A 15,597-nucleotide genomic window follows, 5' to 3' on the forward strand; every position below is an offset into this window, starting at 1 on the left:
CTTTGGCCGATTGGATTCATCCCGATGACGACCTTCCCAACAAGCTCAAGATGTGTGGACACACAATGGTGATCTAGATCATCTCGATTCATTGCATTTGGGATTGTTGTTATATGATTTTTTGTTTCATCTTTTATAGCCTATCCTCCTTCAATAGCCTGATAGGGTTTCTTGGACCAGTTTGTATGAGCTACACTATTGCTTGTAGAGTCCACGTTATAATTATCTATTAGAAATTTTTGTTAGCATGTGTGTGTAGATATCAATTTTATTTCTTAATTTTTATGCTTTTGTTTCTGTAATGATCGTAATGCATTATGATTGGGCCTAGACATGTGAATGATTTAATTTCTATGCGTTGGTTTTTCATATGTACACGTTGTCATGATAGCAGAACCTCATGAGTGCTTACATAATGATTGTTGTGTGAGTTAGATCTATACCTCTACTTTCCTCATGGAAGCCACCTCTTCAAAGAGAGAGAGAGAGAACTTGGAGAATTGAGTTGCAACACCTTGGTATGCGTTTGACATATTATTACATTGAGTGAGGGGAAAATAAGAGAGATTATGCATACCAAGTCTAAGCTAGATGAAATGCATCAGCGCATTGTTGCTTAATTTGATTATAGCTGAATGAGACGCGGAGAGGTGGAGCGGTGGACAGAGGAGAAAGAGGTTGTACTAAGCATACTACCTAGACTATTGGGTGATATGGTTGTTCAATGGGAAATGGTAAAGCAGTCAGAGCCCTTGATAGATGTACCAAGGTCAAAAGCTGGATAGGTGGCTCATAGAATGGAAAGAATCTTGCGCTGATTAGAGGCCTCTTGATGATATTTTTCCATCTATCACTAACAATGGTACATCATGTTCTTTCAATACCATCGTATACTACTTGCTCCATCTCTAGTTTCATCCTCTCATAGTCTGCATCCAAGTAGCTGATGCACACAACATTGTAATTGGGCAATGTAAAGCATGGACCTGCCTTTCACAACAAGACAAAGCACCCACATACGTGCACACAGATGCGTTTCCTTAACTAAAAAGAAAATTACCGTTACATCTATAGACTCGCATCTATAGGCGCATATATATAATAGATAGACGCACCTATAGATGTGCTTTTAGACGCTCTATAAAAATAAATAAAAACCAAAAAGACGCGCTAATAGACGCTCTACAAAATCTTTTTTTTTTGTGAAAGCAAAATTTTGTGTAGTTGAACAGAATGCTGTGTATGTTGTGTATGCTATGTGGTTACAAGAATCCCATTTCCACATTGTGCAATTCAATTCTTATAGCCAACCGCATTTTAATTAGCACGAGTCCAAGCACGTTTATAGCCGATGATTACAATTCCGAATAAAACATTAGAACTCCAAAACGTTTAGTTTCCAAGACATTCGTTGATAGAACGTTGCACAAGGAAATTGAAAGCCAAAAAATAATAGGAGTGTATATTAATTCATAGCCCAAAAAGTGCTTGTATGTACATATAGCATGAACCCATGTTGCATCTAAATCTGTGTCTAATTAGCAATGTAGATGCGCTAATAGACACACTATTAGATGCATAAATAGACACACTAATAGACACGCTATTAGATGCACCCATAGTTTTACTATTCTAGCAGTGCCTATAGATGCGCCTGCTATTTTGCATGTCTATCAAGCGTGTGAAAAATGGCCTCAAAAACATCTTGTTGCATTTTCTCTATATGGTGTTGTCTAAATGACTCTTACAAAGATCTTTGTTGCAAATGCGCACATGATTGCAAACGAGAAATGTCACTAAATTGTCTACTTTCCAAATACTTCATAGAAAAGCTTGTCGTCTGTGTGAATGAGGCCACACCGCTACTTTGGTGACACATCTACAAATTTACTAGCTTGAGGTGTGAGTATATCATCAGGCATATGTTCTTGAAGCTGGTATTGGTGATGTGCGACTATATCATCTACCTGGTTGTCCATACTTTTAGGAATTTGTTTGCCTAGAGTGGTTTTAACTCTCTGAATGCCATATGGTTCATGCAGCTTCTGAACTTGTACAGACCCATTGCTACGTTCCTTGATGACTTTGTATGGACCAGTCCAGAGTGGCAGAAACTTCTTATCCATTTGGTGGTCCAATCTGTTATCAAATCATAGCACAACATCCCCCTCAGCAAAGTGTCTTTCCCATCCCTTGCGAATCTCATCCAAGCGGGCCTTTGGTCAATTCTTTTGGACCTCTGTTTGGTGTTTCGAGCTCGAGTAATATGCTAAATTTTCACCTCTTCAAATTGGTTGCAAAGTTCCAATGCTTATTGATGTAGTGGAACCAAGCCTTTGCTCCGCACCTTCCACCTTCCACTAACTTGTTCACGCACTAGTTGAGAATCTCCTTGCACTCAAGCTATGATGTTCTTGTGCCTTTTGTAGCCTCAAAATGAGCGTCGAGTACTCAGCTTGATTGCAAGTACTTGTAGGTGCAGACTTGCTGTAACAATAATCCTCACCACCCGATGAAGTGAGCTTCACACCCACGCCTGTAGCCTTGGTCGAAGGTTTGTAAGCTTCATCAAATTGAAGGATCTAAGATGTCATCACACCAAGACTAAGATTCAGACATCCCAAGTTTCTCGATAGTCCAAGATAGGTAGGAGGAGAGGGTGGGGAGAATTCAACACTTGAACCAAATGTTCAGCACCAAATAAACTTGCAATCCTTTGTTGATAGTTTATCTTTAGACCAAAAAGAATTACAACTTGAAGCTCGAAATGAGGCACAAAAGGTTGATTAGGTACAAATGGATTCCTTGATTGAAACATTACCAACCATATCCAAGGCCTAGAAACCTGTGTAGTGATATTGAGAATAAACCATTCAGGACGAGCTTATCCACAGGAATTAATAAGCAGATGCGCCAAATCTTCAGCCAAGCTTGGGGAGCATCTCACCCTTCGATGAAGGAATCCGTTTTAATTACCTCTGAAGCAGCAAGTAGTTCGATCACTGCACCATGAGTAGAAGTAAAATCAAAGTTCTCTCAGCGTATCAGTAGTTCTTCACCATGAATCATCCACGGTGTATCGTTCCACCCGTCATCTCCTTGAACAATGCACTGGACAATCAGCTGTTGAAGGTCGACGTGAAGATCAAGGAAGAGATCTCGTGCATTATTAGCCATAAGGTGCGGAGGACCACGCACCAAATCCTTAAACGTGTCGAGAAGTGACATAAATATCCACCCTCCTCATGTGGAATGCGTCCGTGAAGTGAGCTTGAAGAAATTCTGAATGGGTGATCTACTAGGATATGTGAATAGAGCACATGAAATGAAGTACTTTTGGTTTTTACAACAACAGCAAACTCCCCACGTTTAGAGAGTTACAGTTCCCGAGAATTGAATATATAAACAAAAATCACAACAACACAAAGCAACTATAGACGCGCTTGGTAGACGCGCAAAATAGCGGGCAAGTCTATAGGCGTTGCTCTAGTAGAGAAATTACGGGCGCGTCTATTAGCGCAGCTAAATGCTCGTCTATTTGCACGTCAATCACCGCGTTTATTTGTGCGTTAGACTTGAGAAAATACGGGCCCGTCTAACATCCCGTCTATTAGCGCGTCTATTTGCGCGTGTATTTGCGCGTTTACACTGAGACTCAGACACGCATTTAGACGCGGCGTTAGACGCACTCCAGAGAATACAGAAAGTGAGATTTTGGTGTACATCATTGCTTTCCAAACATTGCCCATGATTACCAAAGCACATAATTTTTTGCAAGCCCACATATACAAGAATTAATGGAAATGAGGAGAATGAGACAATATGTAAAATATTTTTGCCAATATCAATTGTGGGGCTTATACGGTTCAATCTCATCCTCAATGAGATCAACCCTTGCCAAACTATCTACTTCAAAATCCAAACAAGTGTTTAGATCTACAAATACATTCAACCCACTACTACTTGTGCCACTCATGTGCTCATCGAAATCAAGATCTCCAATGGTAGGCTCGTCCTCACGGGTAATGCCGGCCTCAATATCTATATCTCCTATCTCATGATCATCCTCCTCTCTTGTATCACGGTCATCATCACGTCCATGGGCATGATCATCCTCCATACGCTCCATATTAGTAAATGTACTATACATCACTTTGGAACGTGGCATAATAGGTATGACATGCCACCACCTATTATTATCCACCATTGGTTGATAGACAACCTAATTCAAACACAAATACAATCATGTCACTTTTCTTGCATCAAATATTTAAAAGCGAGTATTTTTATGTGTGTGCACAGTACCTGTTCACATTGTTGCAGTAGTATTAGTGTGTCCTTCCTACTTTGCCAAAACTTTGTGGAGTCAATAGTTACAAAGCCACTTGCATGGCATTTGATTGTTGCATTAGGGCCTCTTTCCACCACGTCCTTAAACCACTTTACATCCAAAACATACACAAAGAAGCGTCGAAAGTCAAGCATAATGATATCTTGGATTATGTCACAATAATCATCCATGACTCCATTGGCTCCCTCAAAGCTAGCAATGACGCCGCAATCTTGTGTGTTTCTCTTATCATCAATCCGTTGTGTTCGAAAATGCCTGCCCTCACACCATATAGCATTGAACATAGTGCACTACACCAAGAAAAAATCAATTAAATAAGCAATCTAAATTATAAAAACCTCCTAACTTATGCATAACATTCTATATACCGACCTTGCTCATGCATCCCCTAGCATACTCCCATTCTTCCATTGTGATATGCATCCCCTCGTCTTTCTCTGCTTTCTCCATTTCATCAATTAGCCAATCCACATGAATATCCTTTAGAAGTGCTCTTAGACGCGGAGGGTATGGCACACGAGATCCGTGGTGTGTACGAAAGAGGGCCCTTTCTTCTTGTCTTCTTGCCTTTGTATCCTCGTATCTTGTCACCCATCTTTTCATCACATCACTATTAAGCACGCAAAAGAGGTTGATACTATAACGCAACTCCGTGTCTATTACTTTGTTGCGTCCTCTTCCTTGAGGCACAATAGAGGTCATCCTTAGGTCTTCATCATCTCTCCATAGTCGTGGGAGAGAGCTATCCACATCAACAAGAAACTCAGAAATATATACAAGTGACTCTTGTACCAACCAACCCTCGGCCATGCTACCTTCGGGTCTTGCATTTTGTCTCACGAAGCCCTTCAAGGTCTTCATGAAGCGGTCGAGGAAGAACAACCATCGTGCATGTATAGTACCGCATATAGCAATCTCATCCACCAAATGCACTATGAGATGTAGTTGGCTTGTGAGAATAGAACGTGGAAATGTCTCCTCCACTAAACAAACCACCTCCACTGACATAACTCGAGCATTCTCAAGCATGGTGGGATCTATTTCCTTTGAGCTCACATACCTCACAAGCTCGCCCATCTTGTAAATACAATCTTTCATGTCCTTTGATGCACTACATGAAATGCTAGTAGATAGTATGAACTGAACCCGCGAGGAGGTGGTTGATTAGTTGCTTATAGCTATTCACTCACAAATTTGAAAGGAAAAAGATATTATGCATATAAAATACTTACTTGGAGCATCTTGTGCCAATCATGAGATTTCAAGCCATATAATTGCTCTACACCTCTTTTCTTGCTCTTTGTAAAGGCTCCCTTCAAACACCTCATGCATCCAGTGGGAGTATGAATTGTAGTAATAGCACGCTTCACCGTCGCCATCTCTAGCTTTGATAACATCCACGGTGCACGAGGTAAAAAAACACGCCCATTTGGTCTCTCTTGAGGCCAAGATTCATGCAGCCTCTCTGTGGTACGTAGATCCTCCCTTATGCCTGCCGAATCTCGTGTCCCATTCAAATGCTCCCAAATGGTAGATGCCACATTCTTGAAGATATGCATGGGATCGAGCAGGTGATTGATCTTGAGGTGGGACCAATATGGTAAACGATAAAAGATGGAGTATCTAAACAAAATAAAGTGTTAGCGTGCAATCCTCACTTTCAACCAATAGTTACAGCCAATCTTTACTTCCAGCCAATAGTTACAAATCCTTACCGGCTCATGCCAAGTGGTGGAGGAGTCGTGGAATCGTCCCAAATTCTCATCCAATCTCCCGCGGTGAGTGATTATGGGAGGACTTCATTCCAAGGGGCAACATATCTAGAATGATCAGGTGGGAGAAATCGATGGTGATTCTCATAGATGACCTTATTCATTGCGTCTGCCCGTGAGGCAACTAGCGAAGGACCACAAACAGGACATGCATGGTAACCCGATGTAGTGAGACCTGAAACAATAGATGCAATTAAGAGTGGAAGGTGGGTTTAGGGTGCCACGTCCTTGCCTATTCATAATTAAAAAATGCAATGCTTACCTGAACACTCGCCATAGCCTGGAAAGTCATGCATCGTCCACATCAAGACTGCTTTGCAGTTGAAGTCTCGTGACGAGGGAGGCCTGCTCACATCATGCACCTCGATACCTCTCCAAAGTATCTCTAGCTCATCAATCAAAGGCTCCAAATAAACATCAGGGTTTTTGACTTTATGTTTCCCTGGAATTAGAAGGGACAGCATGACATGTCCTTTCTTAATAGCCATAGAGGGTGGAAGATTGTAATTCACCAATACCACTGGCCATACACTGTAAGACGTGCTTTTGAGACCAAATGGGTTCACACCGTCCATACCCAATCCAAGTCTCAAGCTCCTAGGTTCTTCCTTGAAGCTTGGCCATGTGTCTTCAATATGCTTCCATGCAGGAGAGTCCGCGGGAGTTCTCCACTTGCCATCGGTTGATCGATGGGAGGAATGCCATGACATGAGCTCTGCAATAGATTTGCACTTGAACATATGTTGGATGCGAGGGATTATGGGAAAATGTCGCAATACCTTACGAGGCACGTCCAAGGTTTTGAGATCTGCTCTATATCTTGCCTCTCCACAAGTAGGACACTCTCTTGCATCCTTATGTAGTCCACGAAACAAAACGCAATCGTTGACACATGCATGGATGCGCTTGTAATCTAATCCTCCAAGAGAGGTCACATGTTGCCTTGCCATATCTCTTGAGGTCGGTAATTTATTCTCCCTTGGAAGCATTTTACACAATAGCCTGCACGTGAAGACCATAAATGAGGAAAAGCATTCGAGTAATTGACCCACGCGCATAATTCATCATGTTTGCAAAATCGACTTTGAATTAAAGCTTACTTGAGTAATGCATTCAAACTTGCATTGCTCCATCCATAGATGGTTTGCAAGTTTAGTAACTCAAGGGAGGCACGTAGAACAGAGAATGTGCACCCCTCAAATAGTGGAGTCGATGCTGCGGTAAAAAGATCATCCTGCTCCATGCTATTATCCCTCCCTTGATGGACATATAAATCCCGCACCATATCATCAAACACCTCCTCCTCCACGGCTTCATGAGGTAATGGTGGAGGGCTACTATCACCATCACTCCATGCATCCGTAACGGTCCCTCCTGAAGATCCCGCCTCATATCGCCGACGCTTCGCCTCCTCACGATGGGCATAGGGTAACATGTGCGGGTGTGGCACTGCATCCTGTATCAAATTAAAACGGGATCATTATAACTCAAACATATGAATACCCATAGGTATCTCAATCAACCTTAACTTATAAATCCTTACCCTGTTTACAGTCACATCCCATTCTCCATACTTTGAGATATGATTGAGCATAATCCTGCGTGCACGATACATGTTTCCTCGACATCGATCACACAGACATTTGATTTTTTGCTCCAACCACATTTCGCGATGGTGGATACGGAGGGATTCATCCTCACTGGAGCTGCTTGTTGAAGATGGAGACATCCTACAAACAAACAACCCACCAAATTTGCTCTTCTTCAAATGCTTAACTTAAAAACTCTGTGTCGCGTCTAAATAACCGTCTATCATCGCGTCTAATGTCGCGTCTACCTGCGCGTCTAAATGCCCATCTACTCTGTGTATTTAAACGCGCCTATAGACGCGCTAATAGACGCGACTATAGACGCGCTTACTCTGTGTATTCAGACGTGACTATAGACGCGACTATACCCGCGACTTTTAAACCTGCTTTTCGGCGCGCCGCTCGCTTTGCTTTTCTTTTAACTACTTAAACTTCGCGAGCGGCTTTCTTTCTTCTTTATTAGCAGTTCTATAGATTCGAAGCTTAAGAGAGAGCCTCCCATACACAGTTCCAAGCTTTCACTCAAGACAAAGGGACCGTACCTACACAGCTTGCTTCCAAGCCTAAAGAAGAGGAGGAGTACGAACAAGGAGAAGAAACAAGTTTGGAAAAGAAAGATCCTTCCATACCTTTTTCCAAGTAAGTCCTTTTGAAGTTTTTCTTGCTTGCTCTTTCCAGTTTTGTACTTTTTCGCATCCATGAAACGCAGCATCTAAGTATGAGCGACACGTTCTTTTGTCGGGCGAAACGTCCTTTTCCACTTTTGAGTATTCTCGACTGTCGGAGCACGTGTATACAGGCGTCTGAGGGCGCGTCTAAACGCACATCTACAGGCGCATCTATTTGCGCGTCTGGCTTGCTACAGACATGCACAGACGCGTATATAGATGCTCAAACAGACGATCTGTTAAACGGAGATTTAAACGAATTGTTAGACGTGCTTTTAGACACGCTGTTAGACGGATGTTTAGACGGGCTGTTAGACGCGCTTTTTAACGCACTGTTAGATGGCTGTTTTGACGGTCTGTTAGACACGGTGGTAGACGCGCTTTTACTTGAACTGTTAAACGCTCTGTTAGACGCGTTTATAGACGCGAAGATTAGACGGGTCTATAGACGCGCTCTGACAGAGCCTCTTTTTTTTTTTTTCCCTTTCTTCTCAGCTCCCAAAGTAATAGATTTGTTTATTTTTCTCCAGTTTAACATGTGGGGAGGAAGTGCTTCTAGCTCACCTGATCCACGTGAATCGATATGGAAGGATTTATATAATATTTTAGGGCACCCTCCTAGTCCTGCGGAGTTATACGGGTACATGACGGGTACCCTTAACACTCCCCAGGAGTTGGCACTACAGACTCCGAGCCACCCCACACCGCTTGAGATCACCCCAGCGGAGTCCGCACAGCCGTCTTATGCCCCGTCTTATGCCCCTTCCCCCGTATCGTCTTATGCCCCTTCCCCCATGCCGTCTTATGTCCCTTCTGCCATCTCGTCTTATGCCCCTTCCCCCATGCCTTCAAGAGGTCCTTCTGCCTCAGCGAGCCGTCGACGTACTCCCCAGCCATCAAGACTCGGTTCTCAGCTACGAGTGGTCAGCGTAGTCCCGCGCAGTCCCCAGCTACGAGTGGCCAGCGTACGAGCTCGACACGACAGGGTGGCAGGCGTAGTAGCAGGGAGAGCGGTGGCGGATGCATGGCACAGTGCTTTGGGCCATGTGGCGGTGATTCCGAGGATGATGATTCCGATGATTTAGACGTGCCTCTGGGTGATGGTACGATTTATTATGACATCACCCAGACAGGAGGCATCTTGATGGATGCACGGGGGAAGGATGTAATGGCCTTCATGCGCTCTGTAATTGCTAACAATTACAGAGATTGCTTTATCCACTATAAAGACCACCCAAAGAGGTTGGTTGATGAGACCCTCGCTACTGTTCACTCTAGGTATCCTAACCCCCCAAATCGCCAGTTCACAGATAAATGGGGGAAGTCAAAGATTGTTACGATACTTAGCAATAAAAGATCTTCCCTTAAGAGGCAGGCACTAGCAGAGCTTGCCAGACTTGAGGCAGGTCAACCTCCAAGGGGCCCGCCCCACACCGCTCAGAAGCGTGAGTGGAAGAAGGCAATGAAGTCAGCGAGGGAGGAGCCCAGTCTGCAGCACGTGGAGGCACGGAGGATCCAGATGGAGGAGTACGGGAGCGCGCATTTTGGAGCAGGGAGTGTTGAATCATGGGAGGCCCAATTTGTAAGTATCGACGATCTCAAATTATATTGCTTATGTAGTTTATTAGGAGGTTGGTTGTTTCTTTGTACTAATCCCTCCACAAAGTGTATCGCGGTCATGCAGCTTGAGATCGTGGGCAGATACCCTACTCCAGTGGAGACAGCCTACCACCGCCACCATCGCAGAGGAGATACATGGAGGCACTTCTATGATGACGGGTTGATTACTGAGGAGCAGTATACCCGAGCGACTGGACAGGCCCCCCAGGTATTTGAAAGTAATTAAATAATGCCAAAATTATAAGTAAAGATTTGATTTTTCATACATTGATATATGTTGTCCCTTGTTTACAGGGCGCCCCTGCACAAGACGACAAGGAAGACGAGGAAGGAGGTGCAGAAGGGAGCGCAGAAGGCAGCGCAGAAGGGAGCGTGGAAGGCAGCAAGGATTAGTCGTAGAAGTAGTGCTACTATTCTTTTTTGTACTTAAAGCCATTGGCTTGGCTTTGTGCCTCTTGTATATAGACTCCTCTTATTTTTTGTACTTGAAGCCACATGACATGGCTTAGCTTCCTTATTTTTTGTACTTGGAGCCACATGACGTGGCTTAGCTTCGTGCTATATGTATATACAAGCACTTTTTGAGCTTTCAATTTTATTGCGTTTTGGAGTTGTAATATTTTATTTGGAATTGTAATTAAAATGAGGTTGGCTGTAAGAATTGAATTACAGAATGTGGATATGGGATTCTTGTAACTATATAGCATACACAACATACACAGTATTCTGTAAAATTTTTTTTAAAATAAGACGCGTCTATCAGTGCGTTTACAAATGCGTTTATATTTGCGTCTGTCTGTTCGATTTGCGTCTATACGTGCGTCTATCAAAGCGTTTATTTGCGTGTCTATTTACGCGTGTATGAGCGCGTCTATACGCGCATAAGTCTGATATATAGATGCGCTAATACACGGGTCTCCTGACATGCAAATAGACGTGCAAATAGACGCGCCCGTAAGTTTTTTATTTAGTTCATGAAACGCGTCTGTGCGCGCGTCTATGGGTGCTTTGTCTTGTTGTGAATCATTACATTTTCACCACTTCCAACTTGTTGGCCCAATGATAAGTCTCCCTTTTATGAAGGGGGAGGTCTTGGGTTCAAATCCTACTCTTTAATAAAAAGAAAGGAGAGGAGAGGAGAAGGAGAAGAGAAAGAGAAAGAGAAGAAGAAGAGAACAGAGAGGGAGGCACGGTAAAAAAACTCAGAAATTGTCTGTGACCAGAAGACGCAGCAGCCCAGAAAACTGTCGTGAACACAGTAGACGCACGAATCGAATGCACGTGTAGTAGCTTAGAAGGAGCACAGATGGCTAAGTTTTATAGATGCAACTGGTACGAGTAGAAGATTTGCCACTAGCCATGGAGATTTCGATCCCAGAAGCCACACCATTTCTATTAGCCGGAACATAAATCAAGACTAGAGGCTAGAGGCTAAGCATGGCAACATTCGAGGGCCATAGACGAAAGGAGATTGTGAGGGCAAAACGTTTCATGGGAGGGGAAAAGAAATTAGAAGGGGAGGGAATGAAGACGGAGACTATGACACAAGGGGAAAGGGAGAGGGGGAGGAGAAGCATGTACATGATAGGAGGAGGAATGTAAAGATGGAGACATCAAGGGAAGAGGACCATACTTTATTTGAAAGAAAGGATGAGAGGGAAATATCAAAGTACTAGCTAGGTGGCTTTACAAGAATGAGCATTTCTCATCAAGGAATAGCCCCCTCCTTTTATAGCCAAAAGAGGGGGTCTCTCTCAATTGATGCATCCTCCCACATGCATGGTGTGTGTGGAAAAGTCTCCCATGTGGGCTAGGCAGTTACGCACTCTCAATTGTGTGCGACAAGCCTTTGCCTCAATTTTCCACATAAATCAAGCCCCATATCTCAAGTCTATGATACTCCCTTGGTCTCTTCCCAATTTTACAATATGTTCAAACCTCTAGGAGGACAAGTGGAGGGTCGGCACAAGGAATCTTGCCACCTCATCCTACTTTCCCCATTATTTAGCTTGCTCTCTTGGACTTTCTATACCTCCCCCACATGGGCCTATCCCATATGGAGGGAATAACTCAATATAATATCCATCTCCACCTATTTTATATTACTTCTCCCATGGACTTTGAGCCATATCTCACTAAATGAAGCCTAGGTGGAGGGGTGGCACATAGAGGAGCCATGCCACCTTACATTTTATAATATTACTATCATGGATTATGTACAACACACCTTATGGGTCCTCTTACGTGGAAGGGTGGCACATTGTCATGCCCTGCCACCTCAACCTTGGGCCCTATGCACACAAAATTTTATTATACTACTGCCACATATACAAACAAAAACACATATTAATGCCTTTTTCCTTAGACAATTTTATCCATAACATCACCTAGGAAGTGCTTTTGCATTCTTGCCTATGTATATTCACGTTAGTTTCATGTTCTGGATACTACCATATCATTTAGGTTGTAGGACACATAGCATTATTTTGAATCGTCTATGTTCAAAATCAATGTGCCTATTTGGGACACTAACTTAGAATACTCCATGCAAGCTTGCTAGACATTGAGAGAGAGAAATCATCCAACTATCTTGCCCCCTCTCAACATAATTGGATGATTGTGAACGTGGTAATCTACCTATTGTAATAGCTGTGGGATGGAAAATTGCATTTTCCCACATTCTTCTCTCTCTCTCTCTTGTAAGCATATATATATGCACCATGATCATCTACAACATCATGCTCTATTGATGGATGTATTTTACACACACTGGTGCACTAGCTAGCATTATTTACACAAGTAGTTATAAACAATTTTACTCCTACTTTCTGAGCTAGGAGAATTTGCTTACCTAATATCCTCAATCCTCAATATTGTTCTTTTCTATGTATGTATGTACTATGGAATTTGAGTTCTAATAAAGGCTACAAATTAAAACTTATGCAATATAATCATATCTAATTTGTTTCACGTAATAATCTATAAAACATAAGGATAGTAAACCTATGTATACCACTATCTCTCTACATGTACACAAACATAATTTTGCGAGTTGCTACGAATCGGCAATTGCGAGCTCCACAACTGGCTAGACCTCAAGAGAAATACAAATGGCCGGCATAAGTGAGTCCACAATTGGCTCAAAGTCAAATTGTAGAGTTTCAGTAATATATAGTATGAATTTTAACCACATACGAGATGTTCCAGGTTGGCCTAAGTGAAACTCCATCCAGCACGTGGTATAATATTATTCATCAAAACGAACAAGTTATTCTAGGTCAGCTTAAGCGAACCTCTAACCGGCTCATTGACTTTCTTAAAAGGTATAGTTGCATGTTTATAAATAAATACATATGCTAAAAGTAAGAAAATCTTATACGCAAACATAAATTATTCCAAAAGTAAATCGTTTAATGCGATCATGTCTACTATTCCATTTTTCTAAAATTTGTTAGTATCTATCTACTATATTTCATGCATGTAGATTGAAATCTTAAGTTATGTAACTAAACTGAAATTCCAAGCCATGCAACTAACAAACTCTTTACCTAGTCCAAAGAGTCTAGAATCTAGACAAGTTACAACTTATATACTTCATGCAAAAAATGAAAATCATCTATTTTTCCAAATCTAAGTACAATGTCACATGCAACTAACTTACTCTTCACCTAATAGTATGTAAAGGCTAATTTTCCAATTAGTATCTAAGTGCGAGTGGATTCCAACTGGCAAAAGCGAGCCCACCACTAGCACTAGATACTTTTTTGAACTTAGAAGGACTAACAAAAATTACAAATTTCTTTGTAGCTTTGTTTATCCTCTTTCTTATGTTTTTTGTCTTTCCCAATACTCCACAGTATTCTAGGAATCTTGATTTTGTGAATAGTACAAGCGCAGTGCATGTTTATATAACATTAACAACACCGATCGATGTGGTTAAACATCAGCCAATGTTAATTATACTACCCAGTGTAGTGAAACACCGGTTGGTGTAAAAAGAACTAGTCGGTATTATGGAATACCATGCGGTGTTTTGTGGCAACACGATCAAGTGTATTAATACACTGCCCAGGAATCGAGCTACTCCAAGATAAAATTCACTACTGGGGCATTTTAAAATGCCCTAGGGCTAACTTAAAAATGTTCAAAACATTTTAATACCGCCGCCAATCTCTCCATGCCACATGTTGCATTTGTGTAGCATCTTGCTTACCTACCATTTCTAGAAACCAAAATATGACAAATTGCTAAGGCTCTATAATCATGTGTTCATCGCTTTTGTACCTTAGGAGGCATCAAATCTCTTTGTGAATCATAGCCATGGATATCACCAGAGCTACTAGCTCCCATCCAAAGAAATAATCCATAACGATGGCACATGCATGCAAAAATTGGTGGAGCATTAATTTCGTACGAAGTCTAGCCTACAAGTACTAGAAAGTCATTATTATATACTTATGCATGCCAAAAAGCTCAACCCTTGCATTCATGCAAATCATGCTTGTCTCATGTAAGAATATTACAATTGGGCTTGTGGTTTACCCCTTAGCCCTAGCCATAACAAATCTGTCTCTCTCTCTCTGGTGATTTCATTTGGCCTCATTGTGGCTTTCTTGACAATTCATCATTTAATTTGAACCATCCCCTCAATGAGTGTAAACAATTTCTTGTAAGTTTTCCTTTAATTTCAAGGAATAACATTTTAGGTTTTATTATGGATCTCAATATTTGAATTCTTTTTAGGAAATTTTAAATTAGATCTGAGATAAGCCTAAGCATTGTTTTTAGTTGGAAAAAAGGTTTTAATCAGGTTTAAAAAGAAAATATTAAAGGAAAATATCCACGCACTTTACACGAGCAAGGTCACATACGCACATATAGACACGTCTATATTTCCTTCTATTCTTTGTTAGGGAAGAGTTGTCAGGTGGACAAAGGGGAGAACAAGCCTAAATTTGAATGTCGTGTGTGTATGTCTTCTAAATTTGAGTGTTTGTGTGTGTATATGTGCATGTTTCCTAAGTTTGTGTTTTTGTGTGTATATATCTACATGCATGCGAGAGGAGATAGTCGAAAGAAAGAATTTGTTTGTTAAGGAGAAAGAAAGTCTATAATACAAGGATGTGTGCATGTAGGTGTGTATAGGTGTACACGAGAAAAATAAAGGGATGGGATGTCCTAAGTTTGAGTGTCCATGTGTGTATGCATGTGAGAAAGACACTTAAGAGAGAGAGAGAGCATGTGGGTTTGTGATGGATAGGGAAAAGGTTATGGGCGAATTTTATCCCAAGGTCTAATTTAGAGGCTTTCCCAAGTTGGTTGGGCTAATATTTAGAGGTTTGAATTCGATAAATTAGCCCAAAAATAAAGGTGGGCTAATTTTTAAGCCTCAAATTTGATAAATTCACCCTAAAGTGGTAGCAAGGCTAATATAAATAACTCTATATGGGGAAAGACTCGTCCATTGACCTACACTATCATAATCATGTTACCTCCTTATTTTTACCCTAGTGATGGAGACTGGAACATTATATTACGCACTAAAAGAGAGGGACAGGGAGAGCATGTGTGTGTTCATATGTGCATGAATGTATGCA

This window comes from Dipteris shenzhenensis, chromosome 13 (genome assembly GCF_047967505.1).
Source record: "Dipteris shenzhenensis isolate YYH24624 ecotype China chromosome 13, Dip_SZ_1.0, whole genome shotgun sequence".
NCBI lineage: Eukaryota > Viridiplantae > Streptophyta > Polypodiopsida > Gleicheniales > Dipteridaceae > Dipteris > Dipteris shenzhenensis.